This window comes from Salmo trutta, chromosome 16 (genome assembly GCF_901001165.1).
Source record: "Salmo trutta chromosome 16, fSalTru1.1, whole genome shotgun sequence".
Taxonomy (NCBI): Eukaryota; Metazoa; Chordata; class Actinopteri; order Salmoniformes; family Salmonidae; genus Salmo; species Salmo trutta.
Genome location: NC_042972.1, coordinates 8,244,906 through 8,265,511, shown reverse-complemented (window position 1 = coordinate 8,265,511; position 20,606 = coordinate 8,244,906). Strand labels below are relative to the sequence as shown.

At 44.4% G+C, this 20,606-nt stretch overlaps 1 protein-coding gene across 11 annotated transcripts in view; it reads left to right on the top strand.

Moving 5' to 3' along the window:
* dock3 (dedicator of cytokinesis 3) overlaps window positions 1-20,606 on the top strand; it is a 369,152-nt gene that overhangs the window by 1,154 nt on the left and 347,392 nt on the right. The gene's annotated exons all lie outside the window — the stretch shown is intronic.

The window sequence follows — 20,606 nt, the reverse complement described above, 5'->3', positions numbered from 1 at the left end:
CTGGTTAAAAGCAACGTTATCGAATCAAACAGAAAAACGTTTTCAAATTGCTTTTGTCAACGTATCGTGACGTGGTATCTATGTGGAAAAATACATCGCATATGAAAAAAGTCATAAACTTAAACTGTTGTTTTGAGGGTAAAGTTTCACCCACAGGATTATGTCACCTCGGTAACCAATGTTTAACATAAACAAACATTGTACAAAATATGTTGAATTCGTATCTTTGACGTCAGATCTTTAACATAATATCCATTATATGGAGAGGTGATCTATCTACAGCACCTTCTACTGGAGAGGTGATCTATTACAGCACCTCCTACTGGAGAGATGATCTCTCTACAGCACCTCCTACTGGAGAGGTGATCTATCTACATTACAGCACCTCCTACTGGAGAGGTGATCTATCTACAGCACCTCCTACTGGAGAGGTGATCTATCTACAGCACCTCCTACTGGAGAGGTGATCTATCTACAGCACCTCCTACTGGAGAGGTGATCTATCTACAGCACCTCCTACTGGAGAGTTGATCTATCTACAGCACCTCCTACTGGAGACGTGATCTGTCTACATTACAGCACCTCCTACTGGAGAGTTGATCTATTACAGCACCTCCTACTGGAGAGATGATCTATCTACAGCACCTCCTATTGGAGAGGTGATCTATCTACAGCACCTCCTACTGGAGAGGTGATCTATCTACAGCACCTCCTACTGGAGAGATGATCTATCTACATTACAGCACCTCCTACTGGAGAGGTGATCTATCTACAGCACCTCCTACTGGAGAGTTGATCTATCTACAGCACCTCCTACTGGAGAGATGATCTATCTACAGCACCTCCTACTGGAGAGTTGATCTATCTACAGCACCTCCTACTGGAGAGTTGATCTATCTACAGCACCTCCTACTGGAGAGGTGATCTATCTACAGCACCTCCTACTGGAGAGGTGATCTATCTACAGCACCTCCTACTGGAGAGGTGATCTATCTACAGCACCTCCTACTGGAGAGGTGATCTTACTACAGCACCTCCTACTGGAGAGGTGATCTATCTACAGCTATCCCTTCGCTGTCCCAACCATGGTTTTACCAAGGCCAGCCAAGCTCTGATATTTATCACTGACTACTACCAATGTGCTATCGTGAGAATGATTGTTGAAAAATCTCCGCTTAATAGATGTTACTGTCGCTATCAAAGTCATTATAAAGGGTACAGAGCAAATGAAATGTAGCCATGCTTTATAAATTATACACAAGTATGTGGATACCCCTTTAAATGAGTGGATTCTATTTCAGCCACATCCGTTGCCGACAGGTGTATAACATTGAGCACACAGCCATGCAATCTCCATAGACAAACATTGGCAGTAGAATGGCCTTACTAAAGAGCTCAGACTTTCAACGTAGCACCGTCATAGGATGCCACCTTTCCAACAAGTCAGTTTGTCAAACGTCTGCCCTGCTATAGCTGCCCCGGTCAACTGTAAGTGCTGTTATTGTGAATGTGTAATCGTCTAGGAGCAACAACGGCTCAGATACGAAACGGTAGGTGACACACAAGCTCACAGAGCGGGACCGTGAGTGCTGAAGTGCGTAGCGCGTAAAAATCGTATGTCCTCAGTTGCAACACTCACTACCGAGTTCCAAACTGCCACTGGAAGCAACATCAGCACAATAAGTGCTCGTTGGGAGCTTCATGAAATGGGTTTCCATGGCCGAGCAGCCGCACACAAGCCTAAGATCATCATGAGCAATGCCAAGCGTCGGCTGGAGGCCAAGCGTCGGCTGGAGTGGTGTAAAGCTCACCGCCATTTGACTCAGGAGCAGTGGAAACGCGTTCTCTGGAGTGATGAATCACGCTTCACCATCTGGCAGTCCAACGGATTCATCTGGATTTGGTGGACGCCAGGAGAACGCTACCTGCCCCAATGCATAGTGCCAACTGTAAAGTTTGGTGGAGGAGGAATAATGGTCTGGGGCTGTTTTTCATGTTCGGGCCCCTTAGTTCCAGTGAAGGGAAATCTTAACACTACAGCATACAATGCTACATACGTGCTTCTTCATCTGCATTGCTTGCTGTTTGGGGTTTTAGGCTGGGTTTCTGTACAGCACTTTGAGATATCAGCTGATGTAAGAAGGGCTTTATAAATACATTTGATTTGAATGACATTCTAGACGATTCTGTGCTTCCAACTTTGTAGCAACAGTTTGGGGAAGGCCCTTTCCTGTTTCAGCATGACAATGCCCCTGTGCACAAAGCGAGAACTTGACTGGCCTGTAAAGAGACCTCGATCCCATCGAACAGCTTTGGAATAAATTGGAATGCCGACTGCGAGCCAGGCCTAATCGCCCAAAATCAGTGCCCAATCTCACTAATGCTCTTGTGGCTGAATGGAAGCAAATCCCTGCAACAATGTTCCAACATCTAGTGGAAAGCCTTCCCAGAAGAGTGGAGGCTGTTATAGCAGCAAAGGGGGGACCAACTCTATATTAACGCCCATGACTTTGGAATGAGATGTTTGACTAGCAGGTGTCCACATACTTTTGGTCATCATCAGTGATGCTATTTAGGCCTATATAGCATTTGTGAAATCATCAACAGCTATTGTTTAAATTCAGCGCAGGATTCAACTAAAAATAGACAATACATATAATATAGGCCTTTTCAACTTTGGTTGATTTCAAATGCAATCTACACATTTGGGTGGCAGGTAGCCTAGTGGTTAGAGTGTTGGGCCAGTAAACAAAAGGTTGCTAGATCAAATCCCTGAGCTGACAAAGTAAAAATCTGTCAAACAAGGCAGTTAACCCACTGTTCCCAGGTAGGCAGTCATTGTCAATAAGAATTTGTTCTTAACTGACTTGCCTAGTTAAATAATATATATGTTGGATTCACGTCTCCATCTCAAACAAAAACACAATTGAAAGAAACTGTATTTGAAGTGCGATTTGATTTAGTCCTATTCTTTAACATAGATGTCTGTCTTAAATGGAGATGTGAATCCAACATATAAATGATTAATTTGTAGACAAATTAAAGCCAGTCTCAGTGCCACAGATGGAGGTATCCAAGCAGGAGATGCATCTCCTTCAAAAGTTGATACTTTTGCATTATGGCAAATAGCCATAACAACTTGTCTACAAGATAGATTCATGTCTTCAGCTCAACCAAAAGTGAAAGATAAAGAATGGGATTAAGCCAGTGGCTCAGATGGAGCTATCCAATCAGAAGATACATCTCCTTCAATTGTTGATATTTGGTTGCGTTGTCAACCAAACACAATTCAATATTACTTTTGTAAGACTGTAAATACACTAATGTAACAGTATTTATTTAACCTTTTAAGTTACCGAGGTTACTGGAACAATAAATGTCTTCTTATGTAATCATAGAAAGCGTGTATGTTCAGGGTTGCAGGTCTGTGGAAATATTCACAATTGCTGTAATAATCTGCACAGAATCTAAAAACGCCTTTGATCACTTGCACCATGTACTTTAATCAAAATCAAATCAAATCCAATGTATTTATAAAGCCCTTCTTACATCAGCAGATGTCACAAAGTGCTGTACAGAAACCCAGCCTAAAACCCCAAACAGCAAGCAATGCAGATGTAGAAGCACGGTGGCTAGGAAAACTCCCTAGAAAGGCAGAAACCTAGGAAGAAACTTAGAGAGGAACCAGGCTATGAGGGGTGGCCAGTCCTCTTCTGGCTGTGCCGGGTGGAGATTATAAAAGTACATGGCCATTAATTAAGGCCAGATTGTTCTTCAAGATGTTAAAATGTTTATAGATGACCAGCAGGGTCAAATAATAATCACAGTGGTTGTAGAGGGTGAAACAGGTCAGTACCTCAAAAGTAAATGTCAGTTGGCTTTTCATAGCCAAGCATTCAGAGGTCGAGACAGCAGGTGCGGGAGAAAGAGAGAGAGAGAGAGAGTCGGAAACAGCGGGTCCGGGACAAGGTAGCACATCCGGTAAACAGGTGGGTTCCATAGCCGCAAGCAGAACAGTTGAAACTGGAGCAGCAGCATGACCAGGTGGACTGGGGACAGTAAGGAGTCATCAGGCCAAGTAGTCCTGAGGCATGGTCCCAGGGCTCAGGTCCTCTGGGAGGGGAGGGAGAGAGGGATTATTAAGTTGTTGTATAAATAAACAAAGTATTCCCATTTTGAACTTTGCTGTGCTTTTAAAATGGTTGAAATCACAGTGATAATACATGTAGGTGACAACCAAACAAAAAATCTGACATTGATTTTCCTTTGGAATTTGGTTTGTGGTTTTAGATGGTTGAAAGCATAGCGATAACACATTGGAAATTCAGCTAACTTTTGGCTGTCTTTTATGAGTGGTTGAAAATAGGTTGGAATCTCATTGATCGACGACGTATCTACCAAATATTACCCAATACTCCACGTTGAAGTGCCGTGGTGTGACTTCCCAAAATGTGAATGTTATTCTATTCTAGTCAAATATATTCTAGTGTACTACACATCTTTCTGGAGGGGTCAGTATGCCAACTGTGACCAAACAGCTGACAGTATTGATCCTGAGCTGCTGACATACAGTAGCTGGATTGGAGGTGTAGCTGCTACAGTCCAGGGTCATAGGTCACTGATGATAGTATTGATTTATTCATAGTTACAATATGGATTAAGAGTGTGTAAGCTAGACCTCCATGTAGACAGATAGCAGCGTCTGCTCTGTCCCAAACTGACAGACCATGGGAATGTGAAGCCATTGAGCTGGGGAAAGAAATACTGCTTTGCTGACAACAGCCTGCTTAGCAAGTCCAATTCATGGCAGCAGAGTATCAGCTGGGATGGTGTGGAATAGGAAGATTCTTACCACATTATATTATTAATACACAGACCATCACAATTTATAAAGCAGAAACAAACCCAACAAAACCACATCTTTCATAGGGATGGAGAGAGAGAGAGAGAGAGAGAGAGAGAGAGAGAGAGAGAGAGAGAGAGAGAGAGAGAGAGAGAGAGAGAGAGAGAGAGAGAGAGAGAGAGAGAGAGAGAGAGAGAGAGAGAGAGAGAGACTCAGCGAGCGATGTGGTATAACTCATGGACGCTCTCCAAAGGGTCTGTCAGAGATTCTGGCTGAGCATTGAAAACACAGAATGAATGTCTCTTTGTAAGGGAATGGCTCTCTGAATGCAGTTCCAGCCCTCTGGCCCTTTAGCCAGACAGACCAGCAAACACTGTTCCCACCACCCAGTAAAATACATGCCTGAGACAGAGAGGAAGGCCATATATTGGTTATAACCATATGCTCAGTAGAGGACAGTTAAAATGCTATGTTGCTCTACTGTTGTGCAAACGTTTGCAGAATAAATGTGAACATAAACCAGCACTGTTGACTGGGAAAAATAAAGTATTCCATTCTGTTCTGTTCTGTTCTATTCTGTTCTATTCTATTCTATTCTGTTATGTTATGTTCTATTCTGTTCTATTCTGTTCTATTCTGTTCTATTCTGTTCTATTCTATTCTGTTCTATTCTATTCTGTTCTATTCTGTTCTATTCTGTTCTATTCTGTTCTATTCTGTTCTATTCTGTTATGTTATGTTCTATTCTGTTCTATTCTGTTCTATTCTGTTCTATTCTGTTCTATTCTATTCTGTTCTATTCTATTCTGTTCTATTCTGTTCTATTCTGTTCTATTCTGTTCTATTCTGTTCTATTCTGTTCTATTCTATTCTGTTCCATTCTGTTCTATTCTATTCTATTCTATTCTGTTCTATTCTGTTCTATTCTGTTCTATTCTATTCTGTTCTGTTCTATTCTGTTCTATTCTGTTCTATTCTATTCTATTCTGTTCTATTCTGTTCTGTTCTATTCTATTCTGTTCCATTCTGTTCTATTCTATTCTATTCTATTCTGTTCTATTCTGTTCTATTCTGTTCTATTCTATTCTGTTCTGTTCTATTCTGTTCTATTCTGTTCTATTCTATTGTGTTCTATTCTATTCTGTTCTATTCTGTTCTATTCTATTCTATTCTATTCTATTCTGTTCTATTCTGTTCTATTCTATTCTGTTCTATTCTATTCTGTTCTATTCTATTCTGTTCCATTCTGTTCTATTCTATTCTATTCTATTCTGTTCTATTCTGTTCTATTCTGTTCTATTCTATTCTGTTCTATTCTATTCTATTCTATTCTATTCTGTTCTATTCTATTCTATTCTATTCTATTCTATTCTATTGTGTTCTATTCTATTCTGTTCTATTCTATTCTATTCTGTTCTATTCTATTCTGTTCTATTCTATTCTGTTCTATTCTATTCTGTTCTATTCTGTTCTATTCTATTGTGTTCTATTCTATTCTGTTCTATTCTATTCTATTCTATTCTATTCTGTTCTATTCTATTCTGTTCTATTCTATTCTGTTCTATTCTATTCTGTTCTATTCTGTTCTATTCTATTGTGTTCTATTCTATTCTGTTCTATTCTATTGTGTTCTATTCTATTCTGTTCTATTCTATTCTATTCTATTCTATTCTATTCTATTCTATTCTGTTCTATTCTGTTCTGTTCTGTTCTGTTCTGTTCTGTTCTGTTCTGTGTGGACATTGACGTTGTGAGTGGCAGATATTCAGCCTCCTTGCCTCCAGGGAGTTAATTTCCCCCTCTAATCACTTCAGACAGCGAGAAGTTAACACACAGATAACAGTTATCTGATGTCCCCTCATTTAGTCTGTATTGGGGATGGTTAATACAGAGACTCTCATAATGTACTAAAAGGAGCCTGTAGATATTCAGCACTGTTTCATGGAGTGTGTATGTGTTTGCGTGTGTGTGTTTGTGCGCGCGTGTGTTTGTGTGTCTGCATGTGTGCACGTGCACATGTGTATGTGTGTGTGTGTGGGTGTGTGTGTGCTTGAATGTGTATGTGTGTGTGTGTGTATGTGTGTGTGTGTGTGTGTGTGTGTGTCTGTGTGCGTGCATGCACCGGGGTGTGCGTGTTCTTGCATGCGTGTTTGCGCGCGCGTGTGTTTGTGTGTCTGCATGTGTGCACGTGCACATGTGTATGTGTGTGGGTGTGGGTGTGTTTGTGCTTGAATGTGTATGTGTGTGTGTGTGTGTATGTGTGTGTGTGTGTGTGTGTGTGCTTGAATGTGTGTGTGTATGTGTGTGTGTGTGTGTGTGGGTGTGTGTGTGTGTGTGTCTGTGTGCGTGCATGCACCGGGGTGTGCGTGTTCTTGCATGTGTGTGTGTGCCTAAATGTGTGGAGAGGCATGAACAAAATTAAGACGTGAAGAGGAGAGGAGCTGAGTCAGGGAGGAGAGGAGGGGAGTCAGGGAAGGAGGAGAGGAGGGGAGCGGAGTAAGGGAGGAGAGGGGAGGAGAGGAGTCAGAGATGCGAGGAGGGGTCAGGGAGGAGAGGAGGGGAGGGGAGCCAGGGAGGAGAGGGGAGGAGGGGAGAGGAGTCAGGGAGGAGAGGGGAGGAGAGGAGTCAGAGATGCGAGGAGGGGTCAGGGAGGAGAGGAGGGGAGGTTAGTCAGGGAGGAGGGGAGGGGAGTCAGGGAGGGAGGAGAGGAGGGGAGCGGAGTCAGGGAGGAGAGGAGGGGAGTCCGGGAGGGAGGAGAGGAAGGGAGCGGAGTCAGAGAGGAGAGGGGAAGAGAGGAGGGGAGGGGAGGGGAGTCAGGGAGGAGGGGAGGGCCAGTAGGGAGCTGGCAGAGAGCACACACACACACACACACACACACACACACACACACTTGCCGCCCTCCCCCTAAAGCACACACTAATAAGTTAGTTAGAAGACTGGCTGTATGAGCTGTATAACCGTAGTAAGGCTGGCTGTATAACCGTAGTAAGGCTGGCTGTATAACCGTAGTAAGGCTGGCTGTATAACCGTAGTAAGGCTGGCTGTATGAGCTGTATAACCGTAGTAAGGCTGGCTGTATAACCGTAGTAAGGCTGGCTGCATGAGCTGTATAACCGTAGTAAGGCTGGCTGCATGAGCTGTATAACCATAGTAAGGCTGGCTGTATAACCGTAGTAAGGCTGGCTGTATAACCGTAGTAAGGCTGGCTGTAAAACCGTAGTAAGGCTGGCTGCATGAGCTGTATAACCATAGTAAGGCTGGCTGTATAACCGTAGTAAGGCTGGCTGTATAACCGTAGTAAGGCTGGCTGTATAACCGTAGTAAGGCTGGCTGTATAACTGTAGTAAGGCTGGCTGTATAACCGTAGTAAGGCTGGCTGTATGAACTGTATAACCGTAGTAAGGCTGGCTGTATAACCGTAGTAAGGCTGGCTGTATAACTGTAGTAAGGCTGGCTGTATAACCGTAGTAAGGCTGGTTGTATGACTGTAGTAAGGCTGGCTGTATAACCGTAGTAAGACTGGCTGTATAACCGTAGTAAGACTGGCTGTATGAGCTGTATAACCGTAGTAAGGCTGGCTGTATAACCGTAGTAAGGCTGGCTGTATAACCGTAGTAAGGCTGGCTGTATAACTGTAGTAAGGCTGGCTGTATAACTGTAGTAAGGCTGGCTGTATAACCGTAGTAAGGCTGGCTGTCTGACCGTAGTAAGGCTGGCTGTATAACCGTAGTAAGGCTGGCTGTATAACCGTAGTAAGGCTGGCTGTATGAGCTGTATAACCGTAGTAAGGCTGGCTGTATAACCGTAGTAAGACTGGCTGTATAACCGTAGTAAGGCTGGCTGTATAACCGTAGTAAGGCTGGCTGTATAACCGTAGTAAGGCTGGCTGTATGACCGTAGTAAGGCTGGCTGTATGAGCTGTCTGACCGTAGTAAGGCTTGACATCGTTCAGTTCCGGTAGAATGGCTAATTAGTGTTTCCAATTGTTATTTGCTCAACCAAGCATGACCAGGCTGGCTGTATGAGCTGTCTAACCCAGGGCACTGTGTGTGTGCATGTGTGAGTGCGTGCGTGTGTGCGTGCGTGTGTGTGCATGCGTGTGCGTGTGAGTGCATGCATGTGTGAGTGAGTGAGTGTGTGCTTCTGTGTGTGTGTGTGTGTGTGTGTGTGTGTGTGTGTGTGTGTGTGTGTGTGTGTGTCTCTGTGTGTGTGTGTGTGTGTGTGCGTGTGTCTCTGTGTGTGTGTGTGTGTGTGCGTGTGTGTGTCTCTGTGTGTGTGTGTGTGTGTGTCTCTGTGTGTGTGTGTGTGAGTGTGTGTGTGTGTGTGTGTGTCTCTGTGTGTGTGTGTGTGTGTGTGTGCATCCGGACCATAAAGGGGTTGGCTGTGGTTGTACAGTTTAATATTCTCTACACACCCATGTGTCATGTAATGTGTTGTGAAAGCTCAGTATGGCCCTTGCTCAGGGCATACTGTATTCCCTCATTAGAAATGTGTCACAGCTGTCTAAAAGCACAAGTCACCTCTGCTGCCGAGCATAATACCCCTACAGTATACACCCTTTGGTTTTACCAACATAGCTGCAGTACACGTATGTTACATCAGTATCTGGAGACAGTTGTGGTTTGTTCTTCTTCCCTTTTAACATTCTATTGACGAGTTATCCTGGATAATCAGCTTTTCAAAGTACCTGAAACCATTCTGTGAAAAAAGCTACTGTGTGTGAAGTTGAATGTCAGAAATGAGACATTTGTTATGTACCCACACAAGTAGAGAATGTCACTAACTTCTGCCGAAGTCGATGCCTCTCCTTGTTCGGGCGGTGTTCGGCGGTCGACGTCGCCGGTCTTCTGGCCATCACCGATCCATTTTTCATTTTCCATTTGTTTTGTCTTGTTTTCCTACACACCTGGTTCTCATCTCCCTCATTATGTGTTGTGTATTTAACTCTCTGTTTTCCCCATGTCTTTATGTGGTATTGTTTATCTGTTTGCATGTATGCGCACGTTAGGCTGGTTGCGCTGGGTTACGTTCAACCCGTATTCGTATTTCTTCTTCATTTGTGCCGTGTGCTTTTGGTTCGCCAAATAAAAGGCTCCGTTTTGCTACCAAATATCTGCTCTCCTGCGCCTGACTTCCTACAGCCCTTCACGCATACCTTGGCAGAGAGAGACACAGTGTTTCTCAAAATGCATACTACTGTGCTTTGAGGAAGCAAACTGTTACGCGGCAGGGTTCGAACTATGAGGCCAAATCAAAGTATGTGAAACGGAGCACGGAGGTCACTATTCGAATGCAAGTTTTGACGAAAAGTATACTAAAAATATGACGCAACCACGTAAAAAATGACTCACATTTTCTTGAAGTCGATGGCGGCCATTATTTGAACTGAAACTAAAGAAAATACACTCCAACTTTCGGAATGAAATGTTGCATATTCGCATCTCATATGTTGCCTCAGTACAATATGTTATCTTGATACGTTAATACATACATGCTGTGTTAATTCTGGCATGGTTACCCGCCTACAACACCCACTGTAGTATATGTAGGCTGCAAGCCCATAGCAAGTCAATAGAGCTAACTGGCAAGCTACTACTATTAGCAAGACAGATAGCCATGAAGAATTGACATATAGCTAGCTGATAGCCATAAAGAATTGACATCTACCTTAGATAACATTGGTTTTAGGTCATTTTTGCCTGTACTATCTGGTCAGCTACGTTATTACGATTAACATATAGCTAGCTGATAGCTATGAAGTAAAATGTTTGCTTTGTGTATATCTTGTTTTGTCTCTATTGTCATTGTGCTGACTGGAAGAAGGGTCAGTGGATGGGGAGGTGCATCGTGAGGTAATACAGTAGGGCAGGATTCCCCAACTGGCAGCCCCGCCGGCCAGGGTGGTTTTATTTGGGCCCCCAAGTTTTCTGAGCCCCAAAATAAAAAAAATATTATATACACTGTATATATATATTTTATTTCCATTGTTGGACACCAGACAATCAGCTCCAAGTTATTTTAATGTAAGAAATCTGTTCCCAAGTATTCCCATGCATAATAGAGAAACACATGATCGTATACAAATGAAAGCAAGGTTTGAAATTATTATGCTTTATTCAGACATTAAATATGTTTGGGCTGCTTGTGGTCAATCTGCAGTCTACAATAAAAAAAAAAAAGATCTTCTGGCCCCCCAACAATCCGCTCAAAAACAAATCGCCCCGCCGCTGAAACTAGTTGATGATCCCTGCAGTAGAGGGAGTGCGAGTGCTTCTCAAATGTACTGTTTTATGTGTTCTCCACACTCTCGTCCCCACAATAACGTCCTCAGAGAATGCACTTGGAGCGTGAGAGTGTGGAGCACTGTAGTAAGCAGATTGAGAAATACCCAAGGTGTTATCTCAGTTGTGAAAGTTAAAGTGTTATCTCCGCCGTGAAGGTAAAGGTGTTATCTCAGTTGTGAAGGTTAATGTGTTATCTCCGCTGTGAAGGTAAAGGTGCTATCTCAGTTGTGAAGGTTAATGTGTTATTTCAGTCATGAAGGTTAAGATGTTATCTCAGTGAGTGTGATCAGATGGACTCTGCCTGGGTGCTGAAGTGCTCCTGGTAGTGACCCTGTGATGTGAGACCTGAGAGAAGCATGGCCTTGTGTTGGTGTAACCGGTGTGAAATGGCTAGCTAGTTAGCGGTGCGCACTAATAGCGTTTCAATCGGTAACGTCACTCGCTCTGAGACCTTGAGGAAGTTGCTCTGCAAGGGCCGCAGCTTTTGTGGAGCGATAGGTAACGATGCTTCGCGGGAGGCAGTTGTTGATGTGTTCAGAGGGTCCCTGGTTGGAGCCCAGGTTGGGGCGAGGAGAGGGACAGGAAGGAACACTGTTACATTACAGGAGATATTCCTCTAGCTAGCTAGGTGATATAGAGCAACATGATAGTACTACTACAGGGTTATATAGGGCTGACAAGTTTAGCCTCCCGGTGCTTTTTGATACATGTTGGATAGAGTTAAGACGTCTTCTACATGATCCCTCTTAGTGTTGCATTTATTGCCAGTTGAAATGTATTGGTTTACAATAGATTAAGCATTGACTATGGTATGGGTACAATACAGTGCTGAGGAATTATATCTAATACTGTCTGGGACCTCCCTACCTGTAGACCACTCTATTTAATACTGTCTGGGACCTCCCTACCTGTAGACCACTCTATCTAATACTGTCTAGGTCCTCCCTACCTGTAGACCACTCTATCTAATACTGTCTAGGTCCTCCCTACCTGTAGACCACTCTATCTAATACTGTCTAGGTCCTCCCTACCTGTAGACCACTCTATCTAATACTGTCTAGGTCCTCCCTACCTGTAGACCACTCTATCTAATACTGTCTAGGTCCTCCCTACCTGTAGACCACTCTATCTAATACTGTCTAGGTCCTCCCTACCTCTAGACCACTCTATCTAATACTGTCTAGGTCCTCCCTACCTGTTGACCACTCTATCTAATAATGTCTAGGTCCTCCCTCAAGCAGCAGAAGGATGCATTTGCCGTCCGATGTGCTGTTAGCTGTTAATGTGTTTACTTTGCAAGTTACCAGTACATTTTTATTTTTTATTTAACCAGGCAAGTCAGTTAAGACCAAATTCTTATTTTCAATGACGGCCTACCAGGGAACAGTGGGTTACTGCCTTGTTCAGGGGCAGAACGACAGATTTTTACCTTGTCAGCTCGGGGATTCAATCCAGCAACCTTTCAGTTACTGGCCCAACGCTCTAACCACTAGGCTACCTGCCGCCTAGAAACTTTGTACAGTTGACTAAACAGTGGTAAGTATACCTAATGTGTTTTTTTTCTCCAACCATCGTATGCCTACCCAGCGATGTCCGCTAACATTTCCCCTTTTCAACATTGATTTGAAGAGCATTCAATAATTGCTGCTGAAATTCATGATTGGCTACATTGACTGATGGATCACGTCAAATTGGCTAGTTAGCTAGCCAGTAACAGATCACGTCAATATGGCTCGTTAACAAGCTAACTTTCAGGGGATAAACTAGATGGCGATATCCAGATGTTGTTTGATTTGTTTGCCTTTGTCACGACTTCCGCCGAAGTCGACTCCTCTCCTTGTTCGGGCGGCGTTTGGCGATCGACGTCACCGGCTTTCTAGCCATCGCCGCTCCATTTCTCATATGTCCATTTGTTTTGTCTTGTCCCATACACACCTGGTTTTCATTTCATAATCACACTGCCTGTATTTAGTCCTCTGTTCCCCTCCATGTCTTTGTGTGTAATTGGTTCTTGTTATGTGAGTATTGTCAGGCGCTATACTTTTGTTAAGTTACGTGTTTTGGCACGCTTATGTTGTTATGTGCTGTCATTTTATGACCGGAATTAAAGTGCGCCTATTTACTACATTCTGATCTCCTGCGCCTGACTTCGCCTCCGTACACACCAATGACAGAATTACACACCAGAACCATGGAGTCAGCAGGAGCAGGTACCCCGGTTAGAGGAGTCGAGGAGCGCGTCCAGGAACATTCGGCTATGTTACATCATCTTGGTGCCATGATGGACAGCGTTGTCCAGACTATGGACCGCTGGGAGAGACAGGAAGTCTCCCCAGTGCCTCGACCAGCGCAACCGGGGTTACCTCTACCCGTCCCATCCGGAGCCAGTCCCAGTGGGATGCGTCTCTCTCCCTTCCCAGGGAGTATGATGGGACGGCAGCACAGTGCCAGGGATTCCTGCTACAACTGGACCTCTACCTGGCCACTGTGCACCCAGCTCCCTCGAGAAGGGAGAGAGTGTCTGCCCTCATCTCATGCCTCTCGGGGAGAGCTCTGGAGTGGGCAAACGTCGTGTGGGGAGAAGGAGACGCGGCGTTGGGCCACTTCGAGGAGTTCACCCGTCGCTTCCGGGCCGTCTTCGACCATCCGCCCGAAGGTGGAGCGGCGGGGGAACGGCTCTTCCATTTGAGGCAGGGGATGAGGAGCGCCCAGGAATTCGCCCTAGAATTCAGGACCTTGGCCCTTGAGCAGGCTGGAACAACAGGGCCCTCATCGACCACTATCGGTGCAGCATACGCGAGGACGTCCGACGTGAGCTGGCCTGCAGGGATGCCACCATCTCCTTTGACCAACTGGTGGATTTGTCCATCCGGTTGGATAACCTGCTGGTCACCCACGGACGTCCAGAGGGGGCTCTGTCGGTGCCATCTTCCAGCACCCCCGCTCTGGTGCCCATGGAGTTGGGAGGGGCTGCGTGTAGGGAGACTGGAGGAGGAGCCATCATGTGCACCATCTGTGGCCGCATAGGGTACACTGCGCTTCCCAGGAGTCACGTGTATCCCCTGTCGCAAGCGGAGACGGTGGCTTTGGAGACACATGTCTCTGAATCCCTGCGTCAGGGGTACATTCGGTCCTCCACTTCACCCGCCTCCTCGAGTTTCTTTTTTGTGAAGAAGAAGGATGGAGGTCTACGCTTGTCTACGTTGAGCAGGAGTTGCGTACAGAGCCCGTTTAAAATGATAAACTTGGATTAGCTAACACAACGTGCCATTGGAACACAGCAGTGATAAATGCTGGTAATGGGCCTCTGTACGCATATGTAGATATAAAATCTGCCGTTTCCAGCTATAATAGTCATTTACAATATTAACAATGTCTACACTGTATTTCTGATCAATTTGATGTTATTTTAATGGACAAAAATTTGCTTTTCTTTCAAAAACAAGGACATTTGTAAGTGACCCCAAACTTTTGAACGGTAGTGTAAATTATATATTTATCTCTATTGATTCTTGAAGAATATAACTTATTAATGCTTCATGAGCTTATTTTAACTGTCACACTCCATGAGAACCCAATATATAAGCTTGTTTCACTCCAATGTTAGTAAACATTGTAAATATAAACAAACACTGTATAGCCTCATAAAATGGTTAAAACAAAAATGGTTAAAACAATAATATCATGGATGATCAGTCCTTGCATCCATAGCTCTGTCTATTAATCTGAGAGTGGTTACATTTCTCCAGACCCATCCCTCAGCTTTTTACCAAAACAGAGACTGGGCGGCCATTTTGTTATTGTTTCATTTGTGGATTTGCCCTTTAAACAGCTGCATATTATCAAGATAGCAATGTGTCACCAACAAAAAGGTCAGCAATAGGCCTATAGCAAATGCAGCATATGACATTCATTTTTCACATGTAAATGGCGCTTTTCAGTAGGGCTCAAATCCATTCTATGAGCACAGCATTTAATCAATGAGCCCAATCAGTCCTCCATGACAACATAATTATAGTCAACAGAATAGGGCTGGCTAATAAGTCCATAGTTTTGGGGTTATGCTCAGGTAAAACAATTTGGCTAATCTATACTTCCATATTTCCAAGTCCTATTCTTGAAGATCAAGGGGTATAACATTTATTGAAATGACTGAAATTCTGATAGACTGGTTTTTAATATAAAGATATCATTTTAGCGTATTATTCATTGTAGTAGAAAGCGATGGGCTAGAAGAAGCCAACATAACCAACCCATAAAGTAAAATGTAACATTCATATATGGCCAGCTATGTAAACTTTAACATTGATTTATCCTGCAATATAAACTGGCTGGTTCGAGCCCTGAATGCTGATTGGTTGACAGCCGTGGTATATCAGACTGTATACGACGGGTATGATAAAACATTTATTTTTACTGCTCTAGTTACATTGGTAACCCGTTTCTATTAGCAATAAGCACCTTGGGGTTTTGTGGTAAATGGCCAATATACTATGGCTAAGGGCTGTGTCCAGGCACCCGCATGGCGTCGTGAGTAAGAATCAAGTCAAATCAAATCAAATTGTATTAATTACATGCGCCGAATACAACAGGTGTAGACCTTAGAGTGAAATGCTTACTTACGAGCTCCTAACCAACAATGCCGTTAAAAAAAATACAGATAAGACAAAAAAGTAACAAGTAATTAAAGAGCAGCAGTGAAATAACAATATTGAGGCTATATAGAGGGGGTACCGGTAGAGAGTCAATGTGCGGGGTCACCGGTTAGTTGAGGTAGTATGTACATGTAGGTAGAGTTATTAAAGAGATTATGCATAGATGATAACAACAGAGAGTAGCAGCGGTGTAAAGGGGGGGGGGCAATGCAAATAGTCTGGGTAGCCATTTGATTAGATGTTCAGGAGTCTTGTGGCCTGGGGGTAGAAGCTGTTTAGAAGCCTCGTGGACCTAGACTTGACGCTCCGGTACTGCTTGACGTGCGGTAGCAGAGAGAACAGTCTATGACTTGGGTGGCTGGAGTCTTTGACAATTTTTAGGGCTTTCCTCGGACACCGCCTGGTATAGAGGTCCTGGATGGCAGGAAGCTTGGCCCCAGTGATGTACGGGGCCGTTCGCACTACCTTCTGTAGTGCCTTGCGGTCGATGGCCGAGCAGTTGCCATACCAGGCAGTGATGCAACCAGCCAGGATTCTCTCTATGGTGCAGCTGTAGAACCTTTTGAGGATCTGAGGACCCATGCCAAATCTTTTCAGTCTCCTGAGGCGGGAATATGTTTTGTCGTGCCCTCTTCAAGTTTGTAAGTGGTGTAGACACCAAGGAACTTGAAGCTCTCAACCTGCTCTACTACAGCCCCGTCGATGAGAATGGGGGCGTGCTCGTTCCTCCTTTTCCTGTAGTCCACAATCATCTCCTTAGTCTTGATCACGTTGAGGGAGAGGTTGTTGTCCTGGCACCATACGGCCAGGTCTCTGACCTCCTCCCTATAGGCTGTCTCGTCGTTGTCGGTGATCAGGCCTACCACTGTTGTGTCATTGGAAAACGTAATGATGGTGTTGGAGTCGTACCTGGCCGTGCAGTCATGAGTGAACAGGGAGTACATGAGGGGACTGAGCACGTACACCTGAGGGGCCCCTGTGTTGAGGATCAACGTGGTGGATGTGTTGTTACCTACCCTTACCACCTGGGGGTGGCCCGTCAGGAGGTCCAGGATCCAGTTGCAGAGGGAGGTGTTTAGTCCCAGGGTCCTTAGCTTATTGATGAGCTTTGAGGCCACTATGGTGTTGAACGCTAAGCTGTAGTTAACCTCTCTAGTGGGTGTGGGACGCTACCGTCCCACCTGGACAACATCCGGTGAAATTGCAGAGCGCCAAATTCAAAAACAGAAATACTCATAATAAAAATTCATAAAACATACAAGTGTTATACATCGGTTTAAAGAATAACTTCTTGTTAATCCAACCACGGTGTCAGATTTCAATAAGGCTTTACGGCGAAAGCACACCATGCGATTATCTGAGGACAGCGCCCAGCACATAAACATTATATACAGTTACCAGCCAAGTAGATTAGTCACAAAAGTCAGAAATAGCAATGAATCACTTACCTCTGATGATCTTCATATGACCTTCATATGGGGCGGCAGCATAGCCTAGTGGTTAGAGCTTTGGACTAGTAACTGAAAGGTTGCAAGATCGAATCCCTGAGCCGACAAGGTACAATCTGTCGTTCTGCCCCTGAACAAGGCAGTTAACCCACTGTTCCTAGGCTGTCATTGAAAATAAGAATTTGTTCTTAACTGACTTGCCTAGTTAAATAAAGGTAAATAAAATAAAAATGGTTGCACTCACAAGATTCCCAGTTACACAATAAATGTTCAATAAAGTCCCTCTTTATATCCAAAAACCTCAGTTTTGTTGGCGCGTTTCGCTCAGTAATCCAATGGCTCAAAGGCAGTCACAACAGGCAGACGAAAAATCCAAGTTCGTAGAAACATGTCAAATATAATAATAATAATAATCGATAATATTTCGGTCATGCGCAGCAAACAGCTCTGGGTACTTCCCACTATCCACTGACTCAAAGTGGTCTTACTCCCTCATTTTTTCAGAATACAAGCCTGAAACAATTTCTAAAGACTGTTGACATTTAGTGGAAGCCATAGGAACTGCAATCTAGGTCCTAACCATTGACATACTGCATAGGCAGGCAAGAGAAAAGCACCCACATCCCACTTCCTGGATGGATTTTACTCCGTTTTTTGCCTGCCATATCAGTTCTGTTATACTCACAGACATTATTTTATGCATATCCTAGCTTCTGGGCCTGAGTAACAGGCAGTTTACTTTGGGCACGCTTTTCATCCGGAGGTGAAAATAGTGCTCCCTACCCTAGTGAGGTTAATGAACAACATTCTCACATAGGTGTTCCTTTTGTCCAGGTGGGAAAGGGCAGTGTGGAGTGCAATAGAGATTGCATAATCTGTGGATCTGTTGGTGCGGTATGCAAATTGGAGTGGGTCTCGGGTTTCTGGGATAATGGGGTTGATATGCACCATGACCAGCCATGATTGGCCTTATTGCTTAAATAGATGTTGTTCAATTGGTAACATACATTTTTGTCTTCTTCTAATGCCTCTTAAGGGGAAAGTCATTTAAAAGTAACTGAATGTAATCAGATTACGTTACTGAGTTTGGGTAATCCAAAATGACGTTACTGATTACAATTGTGGACAGGTAACTAGTAACTGTAACAGATTACATTTAGAAAGTAACCTACTCAACCCTGACCACACACACGCATGCACACACACACGCTTCCTTCCCCTAATCAGTTAGTTTCTTCACCCGGCAAATCCTACATTTTCCTTAAATATTAAAAAGCAGCAGCGCATCATATTTCGTTTGATGTGTCTAGTGCTGCCTGCTGAAGGAAGGTTTATGCCTGGAGTGAGAGAGAGAGAGAGAGAGAGAGAGAGAGGGGAGAGAGAGAGAGAGAGAGAGAGGAGAGCGAGAGAGAGCGAGGAGAGAGAGCGAGAGAGAGCAAGAGAGAGACTATGTGAGAGAGAGAGAGAGAGAGACTGTGTGAGAGAGAGAGAGACTATGTGAGAGAGAGAGAGAGAGAGAGGAGAGAGAGCGAGAGAGAGAGAGAGCGAGAGAGAGACTATGTGAGAGAGACTATGTGAAAGAGAGAGAGAGAGACACAGTATGTGAGAGAGAGAGTGAGAGAGAAAGAAAGAGCGAGAGAGCGAGGAGAGAGAGCGAGAGAGAGACTATGTGAGCGAGAGAGAGAGAGAGAGGGAGAGAGACTATGTGTGAGAGAGAGAGAGACTATGTGAGAGAGAGACTATGTGAGAGAGAGAGAGAGAGACCCCATGCTGTACTGGACAGAGGAGCACCCAGAGACCCCTACCAGACCACTGCACCACCAAGGAGCCCCAGGCCCCTTCAACGCCACACCAGACCCAGTGCACCCCACAGGCCCCACCCACCCCCAGAGCATCACCACTTACATCGGCTTAGCCAGACCAGACCGGGCCCAGCCTATTATCCCGCACCAGACCACCACCCCTACCAGACCAGAGAGGAAGTCCCATGGCCCAGACCTGGCCCCCCTCCACCTCACAGGGCCCAACAGCAGGACCAGCGCAGCTACGCGGAGGTCGTCAGAGGACAGGAGAACCCTGTAGGATTAAGTGAGATTAAACAGCTCCTCCAATACATCTGCACTAAACTGCACTAAACACACACGGACGCATACACACACACACCACACACACACACACACACACACACACACACACACACACACACTCCTATTGTACTAGAATTTACTTGTTCAATGAATAGGAATATTTAACACAATAACAGAATAAATGTTAGCTGATATCCTGTTTATCTCACTCTTAACAACTTATTAGTTAATCGTTACTGTATTTCTGACTGCTACTCTTTCTTTTTGCAACATGAAATCACTATCAGTTAGCATGTGGAACATTCAGGGTCTAAACTCATCAACCTTTGGTCTGAAGAGTTTAGCACTGGAGTTCAACAAAAATCTGAAAGATGTTGACGTCATCATTCTGCAGGAGACATGGTGTAAGGCTGACGTTGTCACTCACTGTCCCACAGGCTACAGAGAGGTCATTGTGCCATCACAGAAACACAGCTCTGTCAATAGAGGCAGAGACTCTGGAGGATTGATCATTTGGTACAAATCCGAACTACAAAATCTAATTGATCCCCTCAAAATTGGCAAATACCACATTTGGTTAAAACTAAAAAAAGAACTTGTACTGACAGAAAAAGACGTGTTCCTTTGCGCAATATATATCCCCCCCTCAGAATCCCCATATTACTCAGAGGAGATCTTCCCCACCCTCGAGGAAGAGACGTGCCATTTCCAGGCCCAGGGAAATGTGCTCATCTGTGGGGACACAAATGCGCGCACAGGAACACTACCTGATCTAACGAGCACACGAGGGGACAGCTTTATTACAGGCCATACTGTTTCTAACTATCTTAATCTCCCCCATAGAAACAACAGTGACAGCACCGTCAACAAAAACGGAAGGGATCTTTTGCAGCTCTGTAGAAGCCTGGGTCTGTACTTTGTCAATGGTAGGTTACGGGGGGACTCTTTGGGGAGATTCACCTATTGCTCACCTCTTGGCCACAGTACAGTAGACTATATGATCACAGACATGGACCCCTTCTCTCTCAGCTCATTCACTGTCAAGCCACTAACACCTCTGTCTGATCACAGCCAAATTACGTTGTTCCTCAAAAGAACAGACCTGGAAACAACCACACATTCACAGCCCAGTAAGCTGTACAACATCAGAAATTCATACAGATGGGCCCAAAACAGCACAGAAGAATACCAGAAAGCAACCTGGAACCAAAATATCCAAACACTCTTAGATAACTTTCTGGATACCACATTCACTCACAGTAAAGAAGGCATCAATCTAGCAGTACGAA